Source organism: Pelodiscus sinensis, chromosome 21 (genome assembly GCF_052426305.1).
Source record: "Pelodiscus sinensis isolate ZL-2025 chromosome 21, ASM5242630v1, whole genome shotgun sequence".
Lineage (NCBI taxonomy): Eukaryota > Metazoa > Chordata > Testudines > Trionychidae > Pelodiscus > Pelodiscus sinensis.
Window position 1 is genome coordinate 24,156,691 of NC_143072.1, and position 7,834 is coordinate 24,164,524.

The following is a 7,834-nucleotide window of genomic DNA, read 5'->3' on the forward strand; positions in this document are numbered from 1 at the left end:
ACGAACAGCTCTGGCCGGCTTAGCGAGGGCCCCTCCGGAGGAAGCAGAGCCCCAGAGCAGGGATAGGAAGAGGCGGGTGGACATGAAGACTCAGCGGTGCCCCAAATTTTCAGACGCCCCCACACAGCTGCATGTTGTGCGGCTGGGTGAGGACGGCCCTGGCCTCGGGAGCAGGCAAGAGGCACAGGTGGCAGCGAGCAGGCTGGAGGGGCAGCGGGCAGTCGCCCAGCCAGTGCCTGGAGAGAAGGGGCGATTTGAAGGGGAAACCGGCGCGTCTCTCCCAGCTGCTGGCTGCGCGACCACCCCCTGCTCCTCCGAGCCGCATTTGTACTGCTCGCTGCCTCCTAGGGAGTGGGAGCTGGGTGCAGAGCAGGTGGCACAGCGCTGGTGTGGGGAGGGCTGGTGGCCAGGGGATGCCTAGAAGCTCCCTTCAGAATCTCCACCTGCCCCTCACCCTCCTCTAGCGAAACCTGCGTTTCCTCAAGGCCCAGCACGGAAGGTGAAATGATTTCCGTGACTTGTCATTGCAAAGATTCAGCCTTTCAGCCCCAGCCCGGCGCGCCTGGGCCCCCAACTACCATTTCCAACGAGGTTTCTATGGGAACACGCATTCCGAGTTCCAGACCCCCTTTTGGCGCGCGACCTGTTCGTAAGGTGGGGCCTTCCTGTGTCTGGTCGCTAGGCGTCGCCCATGGACACATTACTAGCAGCCCACTTGTCTTTGCTCCGGGCTGTCCAGCCAGAGCGCCGCATGCAGCGGCCTGCTCCGTCAGCGCCAGCTGGTACTGAAACGCCCACGCGTCTCCTGTGGATTCAGAGGCCCCGTCCCACAAACCGGCTCACCCTGAAACAAACGGCTTTCGCCTAGTGAAAGCGGAACCTCCATCCATCCGCTGCACCCACGTCACTGGGCCAGGCACCCGTGTCAGCAGAATGTCTTACGGCAGTGCTCTCCAACCTTTTTACACCCAAGATCACTTTTTAAATGACAGACCAAGCCAAGATCTACTGCCCCGCCCCTTCCTTGAAGTCCCACCCCTTCCTTGAAGCCCCGCCCTCTCTATTCTCCTCCTCTCCATCACTTGCTATCCCCAATCCTTATACTGCTGCTTTAAAAAAAAAAATTCTGTAGGAAGAGGTTTTTCCAACATTTGGCTTGTCTAGACTGGACCAAATGTCAGAAAAAAACCCTTCTTTTGGAAGCCCCCTTATTCCTTGTGGAAAGAGGAATATAGGGGTGACCAAAAGAGCCTGTTTGCTCTTCCACTAAAAAAGCGGAAGAACAAACACAACCCTGGATGTAGAAGAGTTTTTCTGGGATATCTCCAGAATCCTGAAAAACCCCTGCAGTCTAGCTGGACCCTTCCTGTGTTGAGACAGGATGTGTAATCTCTGGGCTGGGAATGAGGGATTTGGGTGTGGGAAGGGGTGAGAGGTGAAACTCTGGGTGGAAATCTGGATGCAGGAGGAGGTGAAGAAGGGGACGCTGGCTCGGGGAGGAGGCTCCAGGCTGGACAGTGTTGGGATACTGACACTAACAGCAAGCTTCCTGGGCTGAGCGCAGGGCAGCCGGGCGGGAGCGAAGAGAAGCGGCTTCCTGGCCAGCTGGCAGGGGCGGATGAGAGTGCCGTGGGATCCAGGGCAGCACCGTGGGGCCTCGGGCAGCGAAATTTTGCGGGGCCCCGCCTTTGACACGGCACATGCGCGGGGCCTCGGGAAGCGCGGGGCCCGGGGCAGCCGCCCCGCTCGCCCTGCCCTAAATCCGCCGCTGCCAGCTGGCCATGGCACTCAGCCAGGGTGCACCAAGCTCCACGTGGGCTGGTGCAGAGGAGAAGCTGGCTGGCCAGCTGGCTGTGGCCGTCAGCCAGGAGGAGGCTGAACCACACTCCAGCTGATCGGGCGGCTTCTCCTCTGCGCCTGCCCACGTGGAGCTTGGTGTACCCTGGCTGAGTGCCATGGCCAGCTGGCTGGGAAGCTGCTTCTCTTCGCTCCCGCCCGGCTGCCCTGCACTCAGCCCGGGAAGCTTGCTCCAGCACAGCTGGAGCTAGACATAGCTTCCCTGGGCTGAGCGCAGGGCAGCCGGGCTGGAGAGAAGAGAAGTGGCTGCCCGGCCAGCTGGCCATGGCGCTCAGCCAGGGTACACCAAGCTCCACGTGGGCAGGCGCAGAGGAGAAGCCGCCGATCAGCTGGAGCGCGGGGCAACCTCTTTCAGTGGAAAGCCACAGTCAGCTGGCTGGGGTGTTTCAGCCCTCCCCACCTCCCAGCTCCCACCATTCCTCGCAGCTACTCACCTGGTGTTGTTGCTCGGTGAGTAGCTGCTCCTCAAATGAGGAAATCTAATGTAAATGTACTGTGCAGGCGCGCAGTTCAGAGAGGGCTCAAGAGCTACTCTTAGAGCCCCTGGGATCTACTGGTAGCTCACGATGTACTGGTTGGTGACCACAGTCTTACGGGGCTTGTGGCTGCCACATGTAGCTGGGCCCATGTGTTTGACACTGTGCTGGGATTCTGTTCTGGCTCCCTTCCTTGAGAGTGAGGGTTTGCTGAGCTATACTGACTGGAGGATTGGGCCGTAAGAAATCTGATGAGGTTCAACAAGGCCAGTGCACTGGGGACGGAGGAATCCCAAGTCCTGCTACAGGCTGGGGACCGACTGGCGAAGCAGCAGTTTGGCAGAAAAGGACCCAGGGATTACAGTGGATGAGAAGCTGGAGATGAGTCCGCAGGGCGCCCTTGTAGCCACGAAGGCTAACGGCAGATTGGGCTGCATTAGTAGGAGCTTTGCCGGCAGATCTAGAGAAGTGATTATTCCCCTTTATTCGGCTCTGGTGAGGCAACATTGCATCCAATTCTGGGCCCCCCAATACCGAAAGGCTGTGTCTAGACCGCATCCCTTTTCTGTAAAAGGGATGCAAATTAGACACATCGCAATTGCAAATGAAGCGGGGATTTAAATCCCCCCGCTTCATTTGCATAAAAATGGCTGCCGCTTTTTTTCGACTCGGAGCTTTGCCGGAAAAAAGCGCCAGTCTAGACACAGATCTTTCGGAAAATAAAACCTTTTCCGAAAGATCCCTTATTCCTCTTAAAATAAGGAATAAGGGATCTTTTGGAAAAGGCTTTATTTTGCATCTAGACTGGCGCTTTTTTCCTGGCAAAGCTCCGAGTCGAAAAAAAGCGGCAGCCATTTTTATGCTAATGAAGCGGGGGAGATTTAAATCCCCGCTTCATTAGCAATTGCGATACGTCTAATTTGCATCCCTTTTTCGTAAAAGGGTTGCAATCTAGACGTAGCCAAAGGGTGTGGTGGCATTGGAGAGAGTCCAGCGGGGGGCAACCAAAATGATTCGGGGGCTGGAGCACATGACTTATGAGGAGCAGCTGAGGGATTTGGGCTTATTTAGTCTGCAGAAGAGAAGAGTGAGGGGGGATTTGACAGCAGACTTAGCTACCTGAAGGGAGGTTCCAAAGAGGCTGGCAAGAGGCTGTTCTCAGTGGGGGCAGGTGGCAGAACAAGAAGCAACAGTCTCAAGTTACAGTGGGGGCGCTCTAGGTTGGATCTTAGGAAAAGCCATTTCCCTAGGCGGCTGGGGAAGCGCTGGGCTGGGTTCCCTAGGGAGGTGATAGAATCTCCTTCCTTTGAGGTGTTTAAGTCCTGGCTTGCCAGAGCCCTGGCTGGGATGATCGAGTTGGGGTTGGTCCTGCTTTTCGTTGGACTCGCTGACCCCTGAGGTCTCTTCCAGCCCTAGGATTCTGTGACTGCTGGGGAAGAAATGCTTTGCTAAGCCTTGAGTAGACGAGGCCCACAAACCCCCTAACACCTCCGTAGGTGAACACTCAGCTTCCCGTTCCAGATCAGTCTTGGACCTAGTCTGAACTCAGAACAAAACAGTGAGTAATGTAGCTCTGCTCAGCTCAGGGGCAGATGGGACAGAGGCAGAAATCCCTGCCCCTCTGTACGCTGAAAAGCAGGGGTCAGCCCGTGATTGCTTCCAGGTGGCACAAGCCCTGAAACACTTTGCACCCTGCAATCATTAGCCTCGCGGCTTCGATGGAACAGGGAGTTGGGGTCCCAGTACCTAGCCCAGACTTGTGCAATAAGAAATGGCTATGGATGAGTAACCTGTAGCAAAGGTCACTGTGAAAAGGACCAGACTACAACTTACATTAGGGAATAAAGGCCGCCCTCACGCACGGCAGGGTGAAGAAAAGTAGCTGAGGCTGAGTCTGTTCACATGCCCGAAGTCCCAGAAAGACGAAGCTTTTCATGCAGAGATAAATCAGATTCCAAATTAAGGTTCTGTTCACCTAATGAGCCAGGAGAGAGAACGGCAGCTAACTGGGCAAGCAAGAGGCCAGCGCGAGGCAGTGTGAGTGCACAATGGTTTATGCATTGAATGAAATCTCGGGCACTGACCCTAGGAGCATGGAAGGAGGCCAGATTTACAAGCTACAGGACCAGAAGCACCTATGACCCGCTTCCCTGGGGCTTGGTTTCTCATTAACACAGCTAGGCTAAAAGGCAACCACGCGTTTCTTCAGCACGCCCGGGACTTAACCGAGCCATGTTAGAGTCAGGGCTGCAGTTCTCTTCCCAACTGCAGATAGATGAATCCAAAGTTAGGAGCCAGGTGATTTGGGGAGCAACCCAGAGACTAGAAAGAGAACAGCACCGCCGTCACTGGGAGGGATCAGGTGAAAGCATCATCCAACCCCCCAAAAAAACAATTACATTAAAAAAGGCAGCTCTCCTAGGGCCTGATCCTGCAGTCCTTCAAGTCAGTGGGTGCTTTGTCATTGCAATGAAATCAGACCCTACCAGCAACAACATGACACACTGTATAAGCCTTATATCGGAGGAACCACAGACGATGCATAAGTTGCAGTGGCTATGCTGTTTGCCTGCGACATGGTTCCCTACCAGTGGAAGCTATAGGGTAGACAGAATCAGCATTCTCTGTAAGCTGTGCGCTTGGGTGGCCATTCTGGGAAGATTCAAATAGGCAGAGCACCCATATTTAGGTTTTGTGCTGCTGCTGGTGGTGCACATTTGCACATGCCTTGATGCACATACAATTATTCTGCACACGGAAGAAAACAAATCTGTACATGGATGGAAAAGATTAGAGGGAACAGGTCAGGTCTCCAGCATTCTCACCACCCGCCCGCTCACCCTGTTCTGCACAGATCTAGAGAGCGCAGTGGTTAACAAAACAAAACGAAGGCAGAGGTTTGGCTGGGCTTGTGCAGCACGATGGCTGCACTATTAGAAACCGGGGCTTTGCGCTGCTCTGAAGTCACTTCTTCTCCTTCCCAGCTTGTTCCTGAGGATTGCAAGAGCCCGGGCAGGGGCTGTAGCGCCCTGTGTCTGTGCAGTGCACTTAGTGTAATTGGCCCTCGGCCGCAGCCAGCACTGCTGCTCACAAATACTTGCCAGTGCTGACAAGTGAATCCTGCGTTCCTTCCTCAGCCAGCTCTCCGCCCCGCGTCCAGCATGCAGCCCGTGCCCCGGACACCCACGCTAACCCATGGGTGTGTTTAGGCAGGTCTGCACGGGGCAGCGGGCACGCCCTCAGTCCTGGCCGAGAAAGAGCCGCGCTATCTCCTGGCCCAGCCATCCCGCTTTTGCGGCGCCTCTTCTTCCCTTCGCTCGCCCGTTCCAGCCCATTCGCAGCCTTGCTGAGCCTGCAGGATAACAGCAGGAGACAAAGAAACACACAAAACAGAGGCTCAGAGAGGCCGGAGCCCTTGCGAGGTGCCCACCTCCCTCCCCTCCCCTTCCTCAAACACCCCAGGAGCCAGCCGCTATGAGGCTGCCCCCCTGCAGGGCTGTGTGAGAGCAGGACGGCACAACCCCCCACCCCCAGGCCAATCCCTGCACCCCACCCCCTTTCCCTAGGGTCCCCCTTTCCAGGACTCCCTCTCCAAGGACTGCAGCCCAAGAGTGCCTTACCCCCTTGAGGAGGGCCCCAGTGGTGGCCTTCCCCACGCTGACCTGGGCGACCACAGACCGGGAGCTGTCGGGGGTGCGATGGCGCCCCACTTCTCCAGGGGGTGGCGGGCTGCAGGTGGGTGTTGCGCTGTTGGAGGGCAGGGGCGAGCCAGGCACACAGCTCCATCAAGGTGGCCTCCTGCTTGGGGAAGTTCTGGAGCCACTGCTGGTCGGCCCACCACTCCACGACCAGCCAGTCCCCCCAGTGCCCGGGGCGCGTGACGCATGCAGAGGGCCCCGGGCGTGCAGCGCATGCGTAGTGCTGCCCGGGGTGTGCGACGCACACTCAGTGCCCTGGGCGCGTGATACATGCAGAGGGCCCCAGGCGTGCAGCGCATGCGTAGTGCTGCCCGGGGTGTGCGACGCACACTCAGTGCCCTGGGCGCATGATGCATGCAGAGGGTCCCGGGCGTGCAGCGCGTGCGTAGTGCTGCCCGGGGTGTGCGACGCACACTCAGTGCCCGGGGCGCATAATGCATGCAGAGGGGCCCGGGCGTGCAGCGCATGCGTAGTGCTGCCCGGGGTGTGCGACGCACACTCAGTGCCCTGGGCACATGATGCATGCTGAGGGTCCCGGGCGTGCAGCGCGTGCGTAGTGCTGTCCGGGGTGTGCGACGCACACTCAGTGCCCTGGGCACATGATGCATGCTGAGGGTCCCGGGCGTGCAGCGCGTGCGTAGTGCTGTCCGGGGTGTGCGACGCACACTCAGTGCCCGGGGTGCGTGACGCATGCAGAGGGCCCTGGGCGTGCACGCGTGCGTAGTACTGCCCAGGGTGTGCGACGCACACTCAGTGCCCTGGGTGCATGACGCATGCAGAGGGCCCCGGGCTTGCAGCGCATGCGTAGTACTGCCCGGGGTGTGCGACGCACACTCAGTGCCCTGGGCGCGTGACGCATGCAGAGGGCTCCGGGCGTGCAGCGCATGCGTAGTGCTGCCCAGGGTGTGCAACTGGTGTCCAGCCTCCAGAAGGGTCTCTTCCCTGTGGGGTGCAGTTGCCAGGGCCTTGCTCCCGCAAAGGGAGAGGGTCCCTAGTAAGAGCTCAGTGTTGAGTCCATGCAGGGCAACAAAGGCAGCCTGTGCAAACCGTTGCCGGAACTGCAGCCTGGCCGCGTGGGGCCATCGCATGCCCAGTGGCAGCTCCGGCTCCTCGGCAAGGAGTGCGCCGTGGTGTCCAAAAGCTGGGCAACCAGAGCGCACGCTGCTACAGCTTTGCTGTCCCTCGGAGAGGCAGGCAAGCTGGCGGCAGGAGCAGAGAAACGGCTGTCCGGGTGTGGGGGTCCCTTCCGCCAGCCGTAGGCAACAGTACCCGGAAACGGACCTAACGCCCTGCCCGAACTGGTTCCCGGTGGCCTTCAATGTGAGCGAGCGTCCAATCCGTGTGGACGGCAGCTTTCGGAAAGGCCACTCACGTTTCCGTTGCGCTTTCTGCGTGTGGCCGCGCTTTCGAAATCAGCCGTTCCGGAAGCTCTCTTCTGGACGAGCGTATTCCCTAAGACGCCTGCAGTCTAGACGTAGCCTCAGTGCCTGACATCTCGCCACCCCGGGCTGGGGCATGACCAGTTGCTTGAAAACTCCTGATCTAGGCCACCCCCCTGCACAGAGGCAGCCCCAAGCCTGCCTAGGACAGTGTCCAACTCCACGCAAGGCTGCCCTGCTTCCCAGCCTTCCTAGTCCTGCTCCATGCCTCCCAGGGACTTTAATCATCCCCGGGGCCCAGGCCATGCCAGCAAGGGGGTGGTGGATGGCGCCTGCTCGCTCAGCCGTAGCTGCTGTGGTTACATAACGGTCACTGGCCGGGGTCAGGTGAACCGAGCAGGTTTAACGAACAGGGAAGGAAGAG

General features: G+C 58.4%; 1 long non-coding RNA gene across 1 annotated transcript in view; it reads right to left on the minus strand.

The window, feature by feature from the left end:
- The window catches only part of LOC112543958 (uncharacterized), a 41,072-nt gene extending 33,248 nt beyond the window's left edge, over window positions 1–7,824 (minus strand). The window contains exons 1-2 of the long non-coding RNA XR_016347684.1: window positions 7,404–7,824; window positions 4,167–5,685 (exon numbers count right to left, since the gene is read on the minus strand). This is a non-coding gene — a long non-coding RNA (uncharacterized LOC112543958). The remainder of the gene's footprint in view (window positions 1–4,166; window positions 5,686–7,403) is intronic.
- Between the last annotated feature and the right edge of the window lie 10 nt (window positions 7,825–7,834).